At 39.0% G+C, this 20,249-nt stretch overlaps 1 pseudogene; it reads left to right on the forward strand.

Moving 5' to 3' along the window:
• Positions 1–1,455: 1,455 nt before the first annotated feature.
• LOC115295008 lies at positions 1,456–1,587 on the forward strand (annotated as a pseudogene).
• The last annotated feature ends 18,662 nt before the right edge of the window (positions 1,588–20,249 follow it).

Here is a 20,249-nt window from a genome sequence, read left to right on the forward strand (position 1 = left end):
TTTATGCTGCAGAATTTCTCTGACACCATAGTATGGGAAGCCTACACTTGGTACTGGCACACCTGCAACAAAAGGTGTAGTCAAGTCATGCCCTCTGGGGCCACCTGCAACCAATTGCCCACGATATCCTCAGGCAGATGCTTCAGAGCCAAATTTTTTTAAATTTTTTTTAATGTTTTATTTATTTTTGATACAGAGAGAGACAGAGTATGAGAGGGGGAGGGTCAGAGAGAGAGGGAGACACAGAACCGGAAGCAGGCTCCAGGCTCTGAGCTAGTGGTCAGCACAGAGCCTGATGCGGGGCTCGAACCCACGAACGTGAGATCTGACCTGAGCCAAAGCTGGAGGCTTAACCGACTGAGCCACCCAGGCGCCCCTTCAGAGCCAAATTTTATAAGGCTCTCCACAAAAGGTCCAGGATGAATTAATTACTAGTTATCTATGGTCATGGCCATTCAATAATACTGACTTGCATTGACATCCCCTCCTTCCCTGTTCACACACTCACTGCTGGCCCCAAGTTAAACTACCTGCATGAAGGTGCTACAAACAGTACGTCTCAGGCAGGCCCTATGAATAGTAAGACATAACCCAATTTAAACTGTGAATAAATTTGCATCTTAGAATCATGAAATATGGTAATTTATGAGTCTAAGACACAAATTTGTTAAGTAAACAAACTGATATCAAAAACAAGCACCTCACTGCAAAATAAATAAATAAATTTAATAAGCCTGCAATTTTATTTTTTTCATATAGTTCTGTTTTAGGGCCTGCTGGTTTGCATCTCTTTCTATAGCCCTGGGCAAAACTCCCTGCTGAGCCCAATAAGGATGCTTTGTTCTTGTAAACTCCTCAGCCACATAAGAGAGACTGAGTTATGTTAATTTCACTCTCTGCAGAAAGACAGAAAAGCCCATTAGGGACTTCCCTGATATTTCTTCAAACCTACTCTTATCTGGTTTAATAAATGGTACCTCCATCCATCCAGGGGTTCATAACAGAAACTGGAAATCATCATTGATAACCTCTTTCCAAGCCAATTCATCAACAAGTTATGTTGAAACTGCCTCCTTAAAACTTCTCAAATCTGTACACTTTACCCGGTCTTTGCTGCCACTACCTACCTCTCGCATTCTATGCCACCATTATCTTTTGCCAGACATTCATTGTATCTGAACTGGTCTTCACTTCCACTGTGTCTGCTTAAACCCATTCGCACATTATTCCTTTCATCCATCTATCCGTCCTTCACCTTTTATGAGGTATTTATTGAAAGTCTATGCATGAGGCATTGTCCTCGGGGTGAGAATTCAATGTTATATAAGAAAAATATCATCTTCGTCTTCATGAAATGTAAGTTTGAAAATCAGAGTATTTAAAAAAACCACCATGAATCGGAACATTTTTCTCCCTTTCTTTGGTGATACCTAATTGCTCTTTAAATATGGTCCAATCGCTTCTCGGCCTTTTGGCTAAGATCAAGTGTAGTATATATATGGTCCAAATCCTTAGCAAGCTTTATAAGGTTCATCACGATCAGACCTATGATTTCTATGCCTTTAATCTCAATTCTTGCTATCCCTCCCACACTGAATAACCCTCGCACATGCACACATTCTCTGGACTCCAGTTACACTGGATTTCTATCAGATTCAATGGCACCAAACCCCTTCCTATCTCGGGTCATCATACTTCTTCCTCTCCCCCCTGGAATACTCTTCCCTTTTTCTAGTTAACTTTCCCTAGTTCATTCTAATTCCCTTTATTGGGAAAGACCTCCATGAAAACGACACTAGGCTGAATCCCACTCTTCTGAGATTTTACTACATCCTATTGCACTCATTAAATATTTAATAAAAGAATAATTTTAAAAATGTAATGTTATGCTCTTTATTAGGTTGTAAGCTTATGGATAGTGAGGCCTTGCCCCTTATTGTATACCCTATGATTAGATAAGTGCTTTTCCTATAGAAAATACTCCAAAATACTTGTTAAATGAATTTTATGGAGCCCTTCATAATACAGAAAAAGACTATTGGACACTGATTCAGGATGCCAGGGATCTGCCCCTTTGGCAAGGTATCTCCTTTCCTTTGCAGGCTATATCTCTTTCACTTGCAAAATAAGTGGATGCCTACAACAAAATCTTTAGATTTGAGGGGGGCATCTGGGTGGTTCAGTAGGTTAAGCGTCCGACTTCAGTTCAGGTCATGAGCTCACAGATTGTGAGTTTGAGTGCCACATGGGGCTTCGTGCTGGCAACTCAGAGCCTAGAGCCTGCAGCCTGCTTTGGATTTTGTGTCTCCCTTTCTCTCTCTGCTCCTCTCCCTCTCGTGCTCTCTCTCTCTTTTAAAAATAAATAAACATTAAAAAAATTTAAACTCTTTAGATTTTTAAGTTTCAATGTCTGTAACATAGAGGCTTTAACAATTTTAGGATTGAATCTCCAAATTCTGAATTTTCATGGCTACCTGAATTTCAAGCATGCTGGCATATCATAGCCCTCCCCTTAAAATGTACCTGGTATATTTTAGAGAATCCAAAAGTGAAAATATTTAATGTACAAATAGAGTTTTTGCTTTAATTGTGGTATGTGATATGTCAACAAATATATAATCAGTTGAAATATATACCTGAGCAAATGAAACCAAAGTTTTATGGCAGATCCTGAAAAATAGCTTAGAAGAAAAATAGTACAAAATTTAGAAAATCATCCTTAAGTTATAGTATAGAATTCCAAATCATTAGATGTCAGACTTTTATAACAACTTTTTCTTTTAGTAATTTGAGTTAACAATTTATTGAGCAATTGCTATGTTCCTGTAAATATTCTATTCAACATAAATATGGTGATAGTAGCTTTGCTTTGTTAGTGTTTCATGATGCATTTTTTTCACCATATGTTTATTTGCAACCCAGATGCAATTTTACATTTAACTTGTATCTCTTATAAATGGCATACAGTTAAGGTTTTGCAACACATTCAGTTTTTAAAGGAGTTCTTAGTTCATTTAGCTGGATTATAATAACTGACATTCACTGGTTTTTCATTTTCCTTCTTCACATACATGCTTTATATCTTTATTCTGCTTTCCTGCCTCTTTTGGACTCCTCAAGTGTTTTATTTAACATATTCTCCTCTCTTAGCTTTCTAGATACATATTCTTGTATTTTTTTTTTAGCAATCATCCTACAAATTTAAATATACAACCCTGACTTTAAAAGTCTATGTTAATATTTTTACCACCTTCTAAGTAACAAAAGAAACATTCTAGCTTTACAAAGGTTTTTTTCTCTTCTACCCTTTGTGTTATCATTAACCTATTTTTTTTTAACTTCTATACTGTTACAAACTCCATGGGACAGTTTTATTACTACTTTAGACAGTTAATATTTGTTTACATTCACTCATCTATTTACCCTATCTGGTATTTTTTTTATTTCTTCCTGCTTCCATTAGGGATCATTTTCCTTCAGCCTGAAGAATTTCCTACAGTATTTCTTGGACTATCTATTTGCGTGAATGGAATTTATTAATTCTCTCATATTTGGTTTGTCTAAAAAGATCTTTCTGTTTCATTGAAGAATGTTTTTGCTGGATATAGAGCTATAGATTGGCAATTTTTTCCTCTGTTATTACTTTAATGATGTGATTTCATTGTCTTCAGACTCCAACAATTTATAATTACAAGTTATTTATTAGTCTTATTGTTTCTTCTTTTAACGTAATATGTGTTTTTCTTCTGGCTGTTTTTAAGACTTTTTCATTGCCTTTTACTTTTTACTAGCTTAAATAATATGTGACTATGTAGTTCATTCTGCTTTTACATATCCTTGAAGTTTATTGAGCTTCTTGAATCTGTGGGTTGATGGTTTTTATCAATTTTAGAAATTCTTGACCATTATCTATTCAAACATTGTCTTCTGCCTCATCGTTTTCTCTCCATTTGCAACTCTAATTACAGGTTTTATACTTTTTAAATTTTTTTCATATTCCTTTTGTTCATTCTATTCTTTTTTTTTCTCTTTATGCTTTAATTCGGATATTGTCCACTGACTGTTGTGAATTTACTAATCATGTCTTCTGCTAACCTAGACAGCTGTTTGAATATTTGTGGTTTGCAGTTCTTGGATGCCCACTTGATTCTTTTTATATACTATCATTACTAGTTAAAATTCTAAAGTTTCTCATCTTTTAATCTATTGTCAGTTTTTCCCATCATTTTCCTTAACATGTTAATTATAGTTATTTTAACTCCTTATACATACACTCCAATGTCTACATTTCTGCAGGTATGTTTCTATCCATTTTTTTTCCTTTTAATTGCTCACACTTTTCTGCTCTTTTTGTGTCCAAGGATTCTATACTGAACATTGAGATAAAAGAACCATAGGGTCTCTATATAACACTCTCTACCAATAGGAGTCTCTCATTTTCTCTGTTATACACACAATGAGGAGCTGATCACTATAATCTCATCAAGGGCTGGTTGAGTTGTGACTGGATTTCAGTTTTAGTAAGATTTACTCCATCTTGGTTCTCAAGCATGGCCCCGCCAGGCTTTCGATTGTCTCAATTTCCTCAACTTTGAAGGTGTAAGCTTTGCATATTCTGAATTCAGTTCTTTACCCCCAGACTGTATGCAAGTTAAATATTTGGCAAATGTCTTGAGGAAGAGATTGGTCATGTATTTAGGCTCTGTCACTGTACTTGGACTTTTTTCTCTAAACATTTAGTGGTGACCAATTCATTCTGATTTTTCTGAAACTCTCTTGGTTTTAAAACTTAAGGGTCCACATTCTGGGAGCCCTCTGAGTCCCACATAAACTAGGACAACAGGCCACACTTATAAGTACTGCAGGAGTGTGGGCATTCCCACTCTTCCTTTCTCACCCTGGCCCTCAGTCTCCTACACCCTCCTGGAACACAGCAAATTCCCCTTATGTTTGGGACTCTTCTATTTTCCGGTTTATCATGCCAGCTCGACACTGTCAAAAGCTCTACTGATTCATCGTTCCTCCATAAAAACCCTCAGTTTGGTTCAAATCCAATTCTTAGGCCAATCCTAGAATTTGCAAATGTCTCCAATTAAGAAAACTACCAGAGACCATTTAATTTCCTATTTAGGGATCTTCCTTCTCTGGAATTTTAGTTTAGTTCCCATTACTTTGTTCCTGTAGCTCTCTTTTGGTTTTAAAAGTTTATTTTTGTAATTTATCATTTTTCTTAGTTATTACAATGGGCAGTTTTGCCTGCCATACTTTATTATGGCCTGGAGCAGGAGTCCATAGGTTACGTCTCTTAATAAGTAAACTTGTGGTGCTGTTATTATCTCCACTTCATAAACAGATCAAGGAGGTTAAATGAGTTTCATAGGATCATATAGCTTGGAAGAATCTATCCAGAATCCAAACTAAGACTGGCAAGCTCCAGTGTTCTTATTTTATAAACTACAATAATACCATTTTTAAAACTAGGAAACTGAGGTTTAGAAAGCTTAAAGTGATTTGTTCAAGGCCTCAGAGAAAGTTTGAGACAGAGCTCAGATTAAAGTTTGAGAAAGAGCACTTACTCTTGCTCCAGAGCTCATTCCAGAGCCACAGAAGAGGAAATCGAGCATCACATACACATAAAGAAACTGGTGCTACTCTAGATACAGGTATTATACAAAGGAAAAATACATGCAATGGATTCATGCATCATTAATTGCCATCTTTTATGTGCAGAATTTCTCTCACTTATACTGTGTCCATGCTGTCATGTTTTTATCCAAGGTCTGATATCACCTAAATATAACTTCAACAAAAATTCTGTTAAAAATGTATGTTTTTTTAAGAAATGTCAATAAATAAAATATACTTTTCAAATATGCCAGCTGCCATAGCTTTTTAACAAGTGGAGCTGCTTCACCTCATCAAAAACACAGGGGAGGGTGGAGCTCTTCTAAAGGGAGGCTACTAAGAATGCTGATTTGAAATGGTGGTAGAAAGTAGGGAAGAATCTAAAGGGATCCTTTAAGAGTCTTATTTCTTTCGATTAGGCCTGTCTGGTTCCTTTCCTGAGAGTCTGTTTCTGTCCCCAGTAAAAGAAATATCACCATAGTGACTGAGGAAATGACTCCTTTTTTGTGGAAGTAGAGAAAGACAATGCCAGAATGATGGAATTTAAATAAGAACAGAAAATAGTCACTTGCTTCAAACATTTCTCCTGTTTTGGCTTGTTACATTTTCTGAAGAGTCCACTATTAGGGCTTCTCTTTTGGACTAATGCCAAATATCAGTAAAGTTCTTGTTAAAATGGAATTATTTCCTTGAGTGGGTACGTGCATAGGAATTTACTATGTAACAAAAGGTAAGTTAGGGAGTCCTGATCCTGATGAACCAAAGGACATTGTTGCCAACCAAGGCAATATTGGTATCCTATGGAGCAAGGGAGTCATGACTGATTCTCCCCCCACTGCTTCCCAGCATCCGTTGCCCTAGTGTGATCCCCAGAGAAGCCCTTAGCCTCAAATAGCTCCTCTATAATTTATAGCACCCCAGAGCCCATCTACCCAGGAATTGCAAGAGTAGCTCACAATAGTTGTTTAGATTGGCCGTAACCCTGCACTGTGTTAGGAACTCAAGGCCGGGAGATGATACGACCGTCTCGTTAGTGATACAAATTCACAATTGGCCATCTTTTCATTTCTTCAACAACTTTCTATGGAATACCAACCACATAACAGGTATTGCTTTAGGATTTTAGAATATAATGATGAAAATGACAGGCCAGAGTATCCAGAAGCTCCAATAACTCAGAATGGTAGAGAATTACATGTTGGCCAGAAAAAAATACATATAAACAAACAACATACTATAAACAAAATAAACATATCTACTAGCATCCAATCTGTCACAGATATTCTCTGAATTCTAAGATATCCTCAGAGCATATCTAAAAATCTCAACAGAGAAGTGAACAGTGCAGAGCACCTGGGTGGCTCAGTTGGTTAAGTGTCTGACTCTTGATTTTGGATAGGTCATGATCTCATGGTTTGTGAGTTTGAGCCCCGCATCAGGCTCTATACTGGCAGCACAGAGCTTGTTTGGGATTCTGTTTCCCTCTCTCTTAGACCCTCCCCTGCTTGCTCTCTATCTCTTTCTCAAAATAAAAAATAAAATAAACTTTAAAAAAAGTGAACAGTGCCTTGCATGCCTAAGGAAGACTACTAGCATTCATTTAAATCAATGTGTTATAAGGTTCCTATTTCTTCAAGGAAGCCCCAACTACCTCAGTAGCTGTATTCAGGCAGCAGAAACCTGGCTGCCTAATCATAGGTGTGTGTCATTCAGTCTCTATTTTAACATGGTTCCATAACATGGTTACAATGCAATGCTCATTAGTATGCAAAAAGAAAATGGGGGACTAGCAATATACAGGGAGCAGGAAGTTACAGGGGTTTGAGAGAAGAAAGATAATGCAAACAACTGAGGCAGAACAGTGGGTAGTACTTGATGAATTATTGGGCATTCGGAAGCCTCTGTGACTTTTGAGAGAATTCACCAAATTTCTAATCTTCAGGGATATGCAATACACTGACTTCCTTCCACGAGACGTCTGTAAAAGCTAAGATGTTCTCCAAGCTCATAACAGAAGGGACCCTTCCTCCTTGCTGGTTACTTCTCATGAGAACTAACCAGTCGCCATCAAAGATCAGCTCCTGCATGTCCTTCCACATCACCAAGACCACTGGGAGGTGCTGAATTTCATTTTCTTCTGTTTTTGTGCCTTCTGAGTGTTCTCCATTTGTGTAGAGCGACTGAGTGGTAAATATCAAGTCCTTGACTTTCTCAGACCTGTGGGACTAGTGTAAAAAAAATAAAAGGGCTCTCAATAGTTTTATGCTCCTTTCTTAAGCTGACCTCTCTTTTCTGTTTAGAGTTCTATTGCCTGGTGTACGGAGAAGTAATAAAACATGGCAGAGCACAGTACAAGGTTAAGATGTCATACATCCACATTGGGATGTATTTTGAAATGGTTCCATGAGACTTGGAATTAGCCTCAAACTTCAAACCTGAGTCCCCTGCTCTTTTGCTGCTGCTTCAATTATCACCTTGCCTTTTGTGAACAGACTCAGTTTTCCCTAGGAATATATACAAAGTGTGCCAGTTTTTACTGCAGTGCCCAGCATCAAAGTGTTTCAGTTAAAGTCCCAGCTTAACAATTTATAAGTGTGTGATCTTGGGGAAATCATTTCCCATAGTATGTCTCAGTTTCTTCATCTATAAAACGGAAACCAATGATAATCCCTATCTCATACAATTGCTTTAAAGATAAAACTCTTTGCTTTTAACTCTTTGCACAGTGCCTAGCAAATAGTAAACACTAAGGCATGTTTGTCTATATATTTATATCTGTACCTATGCACATACATAGCTATATCCTGCAGAAGCGAAGCTCAAGAATTCTGATCAAGAACTTGAGTAATACACATACACACAAGTATGTATGCATATATGTGTATGTGTATAGGAATATATACATACATACATATATTTTTTTAACTCAAGTCCCTGACTTCGTTCCCTACCCAGCGTGATGAGACATGTTCACCATGTCTCACTGCTGTGCACCAGGCGCCACATGGCCCTGGGGAAAGTTATACCACCAGCACCTCAGTCAAGGAAAGCCAGGTAGACTTGGAAGTAACATATCTATCAATTTCTCTTCTGCTTCTAAATCTCTGAGTCTTTTGCCTGTTGGGTTATCCCTTATTTTATCTAATTTATTTAATTTGTTCCTACCTGGGGCATTCCTTTCTTTCTTCTAGAACTTGTTGTGGTATCACCTGTAATGATAACACAAAGTCTTTCCTGCTGATTCTCCATACACCCTCTCTATACCTAGCATCCAATCCTACATTCATATAAACAACCCTCCCACAAGGGCATTGAGATTCTGCATCTGCAAAGTCCCTGGCAAAATGGACCCCAGTGGGCTCTCAGCTTTGCCTGAACTCTGTTTTCCTCCACATCCCTTTTGCTTCCTCCCTTGGTGTTCTTCCCACAGTGTCCCAGGCATCTCTCTATGTGTACATCTGTCGTCAACTTTTTTGGTCTTGCAATTAATTGTTCTGTCTTTTCTCGGTAAACTTGTGGCTTATTATAAAATTAGCATTCCCTAAACCCACAAGCATGAATGTCCATATGAACATCCACATATTCATACACATACAGAACTTTTCTTTACTTCAGAAGACAACTGGATACAGAATACTTTAAACAAGAAAAGAATCACAAACTTTTTTTTTTCTTTCTGTGCTTCACACATAGGTGAAACCAAATCAGAAAATGACTTTAACCTTTATTTTGATCACAGACCCTTTAAGAATATTATGAAATTCATGGACCCTTGTCTTCAGGAAAATGCACATATGTGTGAGACTTTGTATATAATTTCAGTGGAGGTGGGTGAGTTTAGGTCTCACATGTCTTTCGACCGTAGATTAAGAATCTCTGCTATAAGGAAATGCATTAGGTGCTACAGTATATTAAGTAAATAAAGAAATAAATAGTACCATCTATTTAGTCACCACAATATAATGCAATGTTTCTGATTTTCTCAATATCCCCTCAAGTTAGCTATTACTATTTCTATCTTGTAAATAAAGAAACTAGGACTCAAAGAAATTAAATGACCAATTTAAAGCAATTCATCTGGCAAATAACAGACCTGGAATTGGTCTAATGCCTGGCCTTTCCTCCTGGTCCATTCTGCTCTCCGGTGTTTGGACCTCACATACAGGCTTCAGGTTGGCACTATCAACTATCCAAGTCCGCTGTGTACTGAGTGGCATCACAGTGAGGTCTCTGAACATTTATAGAGTTGATTTAAATTACAAGCCTTAGTTTAATGCCATGAGGATGACTAAAATTAGCTGCAGATGGTTCCATACTAGCTGTAGTCATTAGCTCTGACATGCCACTCAGATCAGAGTTGTATGTTGTCTCCAGAGCATGTTAGACAATGCAATTCCCATGCATCGAACCCTCCACATAATTTACGCAGGAACAGCCCTGCATCTTGGTTTGAGTTTTCCATAGACTTGTCTCAATAGAGTTGGAAGGCTTTGATGCAGTGCTTAATTTTCAATGCCTATTGTCTTTTTAAAAAAGAGCACGCCAAATGTAGCCCGACACGTCTTTGAAGTTGTCATCATGTCAGCATTCTGACATGTAATGACCATAGGATTTGCCTTCCAATTTTAACTATTTCTACTTGAGGAAGGAAATTTACGCAGTGGGAAAATATGTTGCCCTTTGCTTTGTTTCCTTTCCTTCTGGGGGAGAGTTATTCATGTGTGTCTTGAATACAATAAGAAATAGCTCACGCTACTATCAGGATGTTCTCGGAAACATTATTTTGAGCTTTTATTCTCATAGCTGGATTCCACTGTAATTCTCACGTGGCAGGAGTAAACTATTAATAGGACTCCAACATTTTTTTTTCCAGTAGACCCCAGAGAAGTCTCCTTTGCCATGTGAGTGAAGGGCAGATTGGATCTTGACATGACACATCGATTTAGTTTCCAAAACAGTAACTTTACTAAATAAATCATTTCAGCGCTTGATTGTTATTTATACATGCAAATCTGGTTTTCATTTGTTGGAACCGGACAGGAGGAAAGCTAATAATCTCATCAAAAACTGAATATTTTCCATTTTGGAAATGGCACAAAGTTCATAATCACATGACCTGAACTCTGCCCTAGGCGGGTAAATCAAATGCCTTCCTAGTATCTCCTACAGACACACAGCACCAAGATAGGAGGATTCTTGTGAGTTTGCAAGCAAGTGTCTCAACTGTGGCCAATGACTATTTGGCCTTCCTCCTGGCATCATGTTATTTGTTTCCAGTGGTGATAACTGAGAGGAAGAAAGTGGGAAAAGGTGAGAAGAAAAACAGATAGTTTAAATTCTTGGACATTTAGTTAGTAGCATGAGCTTCAAAATAAATTAAAGGAATTGAGTTTGTAAATTGGGTTCCTCTCACAGTAAAAAATCTGATTATATCTGGAAGAGGTTCCAACTTCATAAGCAGGGATATAAAGGCTCTGGGAAGATATATCTATCTTCAATAGTTCCCACACTCTCATGAAAGTCCACCAATAATCCTTTGTTTTAAGCACTGTCCTCTTTTTGATAATTCTCCATGAATGTGCAAATACAATAGCCAGTTCCACACACCTTGGGTGGCAAGATGGGTTCTCTGTCCATTTAATTCTCTTTGATCCTCCTTATCTTAAGTTTGGTGGGAGGGAGGTCTTCTAACATAAGAATGCATCATTTGTGCTATGAGGGAGCAAGAGAGAAATTCATGAGTTTATTGGTACCCAGTGGTTACACAGATACTCTGAGGATCCAGAGCAAATGAGGCTTGTTGGCTCAAAGAACAAAGATACTAATCTGAAATGGGACTATCTCTATGGCAAAGAATCCTGGGACATGGTTGGGAACTTGGGAGAATGTAAAAGGCTGGACGGATAGAGAGAGAACAAAGGAAAACACCAAAAGGCCCATGAAGGACAACTTGAAAAAAGTAGAAAAGGTACCTTTGCACCCTTCTCTGAATTCCAAGTATATGTGTCTTTGACTATAAAGAATATTTTTGTATCTTTTCTGTTGGTGGACCTATCCTATATGCCTTCCAGCTGTTACAGAGTGTGAAAATAGTGTTACTTATTGTAGTATGTGGCTTCCCTTCCCAGACAGTTCTCATCTCATAAGTGAAAGCTCAGAAAAGAGAAAAAAAAAAGAAAAGCCATAAAGAAGGGTGTGAAGGAAGCAGACATTCCTTGTCTAAATCAAACTTTGGCCCAGGACTGGCATCATTTAGAAATTTGAGCAAAGACCCTTCTTTTCCTAAACAGAAGAATAGTTTTCTCTCTTCTTGGAGAATTCTTTGGTGGGCTGGTTCCAGGATTTGAGGGCAACTTCCCACCTTTAGCAAATCCATTAGACATCAGACTGCAGCTGGAGTTTCCAGGTGTGCACAGATCTTCTAGATTTCTGAGGAGTTGGTTACATGGCCCCTGCATGGAGAGCTTTAGGTTTTTATAGGGACCTGAAGAAGGCAGGATAACTTTCTATCAAGACCAAAGATGGCAGATGCTTGGGGGCCCTCTGTGGCAGTGAGATTGGGCCTTCCGAGCAGTGTCCTCTCATCTTCCTTGCATTTGCATGGTCTTTTTTTTTTTTTTTGCTTGATTTTATATTGCTACTTTCAGTTTAATTTGTTCCAGTTCTAAGAGGATTATGCTTTTAGTACCATCCTTGTGATGATTAATGTGTACTAATTGTTTTACCTTTGAATCGGGACTCTTTGGAGCTGTCTAGGCAAAATCTCCCTTTTGTAGGAGGCAGGGCTGATGAACGGGAATCCCAAGGGGACCTCTGCACTGCTTCAGGTTGATGTAAGGAGAGAGATTAAAGGAAGTGCGGAAAGTAGCTTCCTTTCTGATTGTGCCCCAATGGAAATCGTGTTGTCCCACACATTGTATTAACTATTCTGGTGGCTTAAAAAATAGAATCAGTCTGAGCAGTTAAAGAGGCCCTAATGAGAACTTCTACGGCGATGGGGCTTGCTTTTGTCACATTACAGAAAGCAAGGCTGTGATTTGTCACTAATTTTCATTCCTGTTGCCTGGCTCAGCCAAGAGACCGGTGGGCTAATGAGCAATGTAAATCACATCTCCTCTGTCCATGGAGTCTCAAGTGGGTGAGGACCATGAAGGCATGAGAGGGGAAAGACCTGAGGAATGATGACAGCAGAGGAATAAGGCAGCGTGAGGTGTCCCTTGCTGGGGATAAACCCAGAGATCAATTTCTTTCAAGCTTTTGTTCAGCTTCATATCCCTACAGACATTAGGCAGAAAATAGCTTGAATTTTTAGAAGGCATATTTAAATTTACTTCAAAGATCGTTAAGTGTCATTCCACAAACATTTCCTAAATTTGTTCCCAACATTCACGTGAACCGCTACCACTGAAAAAAGGAAGAAAAAGAGGAAGAAAGGAAGACAAGGGGAGAGAAATGAAGAGAGGAAAAAATGAGCAATTTTGCCATTTCATAAGGTTTTCCTTTAACAGCATAATTACAATTTTAGTTGTCACTCAGACAGGTTGAATGACATATTCTAGCCAGGCTTTTGAAGCTGGCAGCATGTCAGGAATATCTCGGGAACTTTGTGAGAGGTAAAGGTCCCTGGGCTCCAAACCCATACCCCATCCCCTACCCATTCTCACCTTCCAATACAGGCATAGTGTACAGCCCAGTAATTTTTAAATTTGCTTTTTTTTTTTAAAGGGCCCTATGTAATTTCTAATGAAAATTAGTGACAAATCACAGCCTTGCTTTCTGTAATGTGACAAAAGCAAGCCCCATCGCCGTAGAAGTTCTCATTAGGGCCTCTTTAACTGCTCTGACTGATTCTCTTTTTCAAGCCACCAGGACGGTTAATACAATGTGTGGGGCAACAGAATTTCCGAGTTGTAGATAAACAGTGGAAAACTTGGAGCATCTTTAAACACATTCAGCTCAATGAGTGGGTTCTAGGACCTGCTGCCGTGTGCCTGTGTTGGCCTTGGTAGCAGATATAAAAGAAGCATAAAAGACGTTGACAAGGTCTTCCTGTATGTCTGTCTTCACAATCAAGGAAAAATATTTCTAAGATATTCCCATTGAAATCATAAAAGGTGTGGAAGAAGTGGAGAATATCTCAGATGTATCTGTAGTTCTCCTAATTTAGATTTTTTAATTGTGGGGGGAAATGTCATTCACAAGACAAACTAGAGTTATTTTTTATTGATTTTCAAGGAAAACTCAGGGCCTGTGAACTTAGTACAGAGAAAATAAAGTACTAAAGCACTTTTTGATAGTAGACAGAGTAGAGAGAGTTCAGAAACAAGGGTGACCAAATTGTCCTTGTTTTTGTGGAACTTCCTGTTTTAAAATTTAAAACTGGGGCTATCTTGGTTTTAAAACTGAAAGTCTCACTTTGGGAAGTCCCTTAGTCCCAAGTAAGTCAAGACAGTTGGTCAGCCTACACGAAACCATCCAGATCAACATTGTGACACACCAGCTATTGTCTGTGCTGACCTTTTGCCTAGATTAGCTGGCTCTGGTTTTGATGCTGCTGATTGATCAGCACAGAACAGATGGTCAAATACCTTGAGAAGAACTCACTGAAGAGTGTCAAAAGCTCGAGGCAAGAGTTCTGATGTTGCCTCTTCTTGTTGTATGATCTCAAGCCTTGTTGGTGGCTTAAATGCCATCCTTTGATATAATATTAATACAAACATGTAAGCATGTATATTCAAACTTTATAATATACCTGGAAGCACATTATAATCTTTAAAGCTCCATACAAATGATTAACTGGACACTGATCGCAAAGCCAGAACCAAAGCAGTAGGAGAATGCTCTTACTGGAACAGACTACTGGAGCACAAGGAGCACTGTTTATAAGTTAGCGAGACCGGAACTGCAGGCCCAGGACTGAAACAAATAGAAAGATTTCCTTAAACACATTCCTGGAGCTGGCATCCTTCTTGGTTTAAAAAGTCCTATTTTGGTCAGGTGGCTTTGGGTCCAGCCTGAGGGGACAAATCACAATTGGACTAAACCAACCATGGGATCCCTATTACTCTTTCCTAGAGGCTGGTATAGTTATGCCATGTGATCCACAGCCAGTGAAACACAGGAGCAGACTGCTGCTCGGGGCAAGTTTGCCCTGCCTAATAAAAGAGATAGTAGTGCGAGTGGAAGCCCTCCTTCCCTCACCCTCTTGCTTTGGAAGTGAGAATGCAGCAATGGACTGTGGCCACCATCTTGAGCAAAGAAAAGAAACAATGTTGAGCATCACAAACTGAGGGGTCAAAGGAGTCTGGGCCCTCGAGAACATGGTTAGGCAGTTGACCCTAATCGCCTCTGGATTTATTGCTAGGTGTGGTAATAAATACCCTAATCTTTAAAGCACGGCTACTCAAAACCTCAATTACAAAATAGTACCAATCTATGCACTATTTATGACTGGTTCAAGTTAAGTACAGAATTTGGGAGCATTTATAAATTTCATAACAGTGTGATGGAGTAATTTTACATCTAGTGAATAATCTAAACAAAAGAATTTTGAACATATCTATCTTCTTATTTCATTTTCTGTTAATTCATTTTATCTCATTTTTAAAAAGTACCAATCCATGATATATTGGAAATTAGAGGAAAAAACAAACTAGTTATTTGTCCCAGATAGTTTGAGAAGCATTGCTTGAAGCCAGATTTCAGCAAACTATGAGCCCACTTTAGCCCAATGCCTTATTTTATACACAAAGTTTTATTGGAACTTAGCCACACCTTGGTTTTCGTATTGTCTATAGATATGTTTATCTACAATGGCAGAGTTAGTCAATCCTGGCGGAGACCTCATAGCCTATAGAGTTTAAAATACGTACTATCTGACTTTTTACAGGAAGAGTGTGCAAATCCTTGCTTTATCTGTTCTCAGGTATACACTCTCTTAGTTTCAGTGGAAGTAATTCTAACTTCCATATTCAGTTGACTTTGAACAACATGGGGTTAGCGTGCTGAGCCTCCACACAGTCAAAAAAATCTGGGTAAAACTTTACTAATAGCCCACTGTGAACTGGAATCCTATCAATAACAGAAACACTTGATTAATGCATAATTTGTATGCTATATGTATTACATACTGTATTCTCACCATAAAGTTAGCCAGAGAAAAGAAAAATTTATTAAGAAAATCATAAGGAAGAGAAAACACATTTACAGCACTGTACTGTATTTACTGAAAAAAAATCCACATGTAAGTGGACTCACACTGCTCAAACCCATATTGTTTGTCAACCATAGTAAATTAACTTCTCTAGGTCCCCTTGTGCTTATCAATAAAATGGGATAAAAATAACATTGATTTGTTGAGAGTATTAATAAAGTAATACATATAAGGTTCTCAGAAATGTGTGTACTTTATAATAAGCATATAACATGTAAAAGTTCTCTTGTTGGCTGCCATCACCCTTTGATTAAGCAGCTACTGTGTCAAAGGTTAAGAATTTCTTTTTTTTTTTTAACTTTTTTCATGTTTCATTTATTTTTGAGACAGAGAGAGACAGAGCATGAGCGGGGAGGGGCAGAGAGAGAGAGGGAGACACAGAATCGGAAGCAGGACCCAGTCTCTGAGCTGTCAGTACAGAGCCTGACGCAGGGCTCGAACCCACGAACGTGAGATCATGACCTGAGCCAAAGCCTGACGCTTAACTGACTGAGCCACCCAGGTGCCTCAAAGGTCAAGAATTTCTATACACAAATCAGAATAACGGGATAACATAGCCTGTTGATACTGCATTATCATTTTCTACTGTCAGGAAAACTTCATCAACAGCTAGGAAGTTTGACCCAGTGGTTAAGAATAACACATGGACAATAACCATTGACTAGATTTTAGGGATAAAGTACAAGTCATTTTAATATTGCCTAGTTCAAGTTTCCTAAGATTTAACATAAAAAAAAAAAACCTTCTAAGCAAAGAGGAAAATGGGCTGAGAGCTCCACTTTTACTTTTTAATATTTAATGGAGGATGATTCCCTGTGTTCCCATGTGCTGTATTTCAAGGCTGCAGATTTTTGAACTCTTACTGGTAACAGGAAACTAATGTGATTTTTTTTCTTTTTAGGAAAGCTAACAATGATTTCAGAAGTGTGTGTTTGTTATCAGATTTAGGGCACTTGTCACATTTTGGCCTGAAGGGAAGCCAAGGGAGGGTTTGAAAAAATATCCAAGAAACATCTTCATTGCTCTTTCTCTCTTCTAATTAAAATGCAGTCTGTCTTACGGATTCCAGAGCATTTTGGATTTGTGGTTGCAAGCATGAGGTCATTTTTCCTGCCTATATGACCACAGTGCATTTTTAAAGTCTTCAGTGTTGGTAACAACAGACAAATAACTGTGGAAACCTGAGAGCTGTGCTCAAGTTCTTTCCAGAGTGTTCCCATCACTCCTCTGCATGGGGTAAAAATGAGTCCACCTCACTGGGCTGGTGCCCGGATCCCTGGATGCCCTGCACTGTGAGGCCCCCATGCCAGAGAGGCCAGCCAACTAGGCCATACAAAGGTGAAAAACACGACTCTGGGGGCCCTTGGGCCAGAGCCTGCATTCTGGTCTGTCACCCTTGCCAGTGATATAGAGCAAGTAAGTGATTTAACCTTTGTGAGTTTCTTCATCCTCTACTGTGAAAAGAGCAACCTCATAGGGTGGTTGTGAAGATGAAATAAGAATAAATATAAAATGTTTGGCACTGTCCTTGGGATGTAGAAGAGTGTAGTGAACATATTTGGTTCTCCTTTTCTTATTTCTAGTGATTCATCCTTCTTTCAAAACTTAGCCCAAAAACCTTAGGGGAAGCTGGTATGTCCCCCAAGTTTCAGACATGACTATGGTTTGACTAACTAATCATGCCAATGCCAAGGATTGGAGCAAAGGCCCAGACTTCTGAAAAAATAGCCAATCAGTGCATGTCATTATTTGAGGGAAAAGCACATGACCCATTTTGGTTCAGTAAGACTGGTCAGGAAAGACATTTTTTCCTTCTCTTGCTGGATGTGAGCAGGGAAGCCCCTAAACGTCAGCTATTGTAGTCATTCTGGCCACAAAGGAGGCCAGTCTCAGCTGAGATACAGAGTAGGGAGAACCAAGAACATGAGGGCTGGAGCTCTGACTGCATCATTCTAACCCCTCCTTTCTTTGGTTTTCCTGTTAAATGAGGTAATAATTTCTTATCATTTATACCACTTTGAGTCAGCCTTTGGTTAAATGCAGAAAAACCACCTAACTGATATGAATTCAGTAAGTATTGGCTATTATCTATCAGATCATGCCCAGGAATTCTGTGGATCCCGAAAAACTTGAGGAAGAATTAGAGAATAACACAATTTTATGACCTCTATATATTGAGAAACTAATGTAAGTTTGGCATTTAATATGCATACCTTGTCTCTTTGGACCCTCCCAATCACTTTATGAAATTGTTATATTACTATGAGTAAACTAAGGCACAGAGAAGCTTAGATGATTTCCCTAGGCTGAACAGCTAACATTTAGCAAAGTCAACACCTCTCCTGCTACCTCCTGTGCTGTCTCCGACTGCCAAGGTCTTTGTTACTCTGTTGCAAAATCACCCTCATTCCCAGAACAAATCCAAATCTGCATGAACTTTGGGGAGAGGAGAAACTGCAGGGTCTCCTTCCTCCAATGTCAGGCAAGTATTGAGTGCCTCGTTAGGTGTGGGGATGAGACAGAGGGGCCCTCGCTTTAAAACTAAACCAACGAAACAAAAAACCTTAGGAGATGTTCATAAAATTATCTACCACATCATATAAATTAGAAGAAATTCCCCCATAAATCTCTACCCAAAAGAGAAAAAAAATAGGATAAATGCTAACAATGATTTAATGAGAGAGCCTTCTAATTACCTGTTGCCACTGGAAGGCTTATTTGAGTGCACAAAGAGAGTAGCGGGCCAGAGAAAGTGACTGCTGAAATGTGAGAAGCCACTGCCCGCTAAAGAGAAATCAGAACAGAAGGCAGACAGTGTCCTGACCAGAGATCCCAGTGTGTACCAGCCAGGAAAGCAACTCTGCTGTCCTCTAGATGAGCACAGTTAGACTCACCTCTTTCCCCTGGACCGGTTGTTCTCAAACTGTAGCATGTACCAGAATCATCTGGAAGACATATTCAACCACAGATTGTTGAGCCCCACCCCAGAGTTTCTGGTACACGCAATAGGAAGTGGGGTCAGAGAGTTAGCTTCTCTTAACAAGTTCCCAGTTGATATCGCTGCTGGTGATCTGGGGACTGCACTTTGGGAACTGTTGGCCAGGTCAGTTAAGTTGTCTTTGTAGAGACTAACACCTGGTCAGCCTCTCCTCTGCACTGACCTTCAAGGGCTGTAGTACTCCTGCCTCATTCCTGGGGGCCAAATGTCTAGTTTTGATGATTGAATCTTTCTGTTCATTCCCTTTATGCCTTAGGCTGAATAGCAGCCTAATAAGCCATTCCCTCTGAACTCTGGATCATCCATGGATCTCATGAGTCCTCCTCAGGTCAGAGATGGTGTCCTTGATTCCCAGTCTCTGCTGCCAACAGTTCGACTTTGCTGATGCCAGTAACAGGCTGGCCCCTTTACTTAAAATGATAGCATCAGCATCAACAATTTTAAGAGCTGCTGCTTATTGAATATAAGTTAAGTCTTCTATGGCTGCTTGTCAGGCTCCACTTGACCTCTATTAGTGGTTACCCACCACCCCATTCACCCCAGACTCCATGACCCTTGATCTGCCTGACTTTGTAGCAAGGTCCTCTCTGAGGTCACTCCCTCTGGCTGATCCCTTTAGTCTCAAGGTCCACCTGGGCCAAGACCTGGTCCAGAGAAAGGATCTCTGAGATTTTTGTCTATAAAAAAATAGACGTGTCTACTTCATTTCCAAAAAGCAGAGTATGCATTCACTGCCATGGCAAGGATTGGCCTGCTTTCCTTCAATGAATAAAGGCTGTACACTTTTGGCTTACATTTATCTAGGAAATAACTTTGTTTCCCAAAGTGTGGGCCACATGCCACCAGTGGCTTGTGGATGTTTTTATGTGGCACGCTGACATGACATTACTTACACTGTATTACTGAGTGAGAAAATTGCTTCCTTTTTAATTCTCTTTGAAACCAACTGACAAGAGTCAGGAGAAAAGTCTCAGTCTGGTGTTTATACACCTCTTCTATTCTATCTCTTTCTAATCTCTCTCTTTATATAATGGAGAAGAAACCACAGGCTAAGAATTCCAGTAGACCACAATAATTTTTGAGTACATAATAATACTGTTTTATTACAACTCTATTTTAGTGTATACTTTCAACTTATGGCAGGTAATACTGACATTCCATTTACAGTGGTGACTTAAAGTTCCATTTACAAATAAATGTGTTTAAGAAAAAGAAGATTTTGTTTAAACAAAAATATTATATAAACTAGGTTATGGGTGTCACACGACTGTGGCAAAAATCATGAAGGTTTTGTGACAGTGAATTTTATGTGTCCAGTTGACTAGGCCACAAAGAACCCATGCAGTTGGTTAAGCATTATTGTGGTTGTGTTCATGAGGATGTTTCTGGATTAGATTAATATCTGAATTGGTA

This window comes from Suricata suricatta, chromosome 6 (genome assembly GCF_006229205.1).
Source record: "Suricata suricatta isolate VVHF042 chromosome 6, meerkat_22Aug2017_6uvM2_HiC, whole genome shotgun sequence".
Classification (NCBI taxonomy): Eukaryota; Metazoa; Chordata; class Mammalia; order Carnivora; family Herpestidae; genus Suricata; species Suricata suricatta.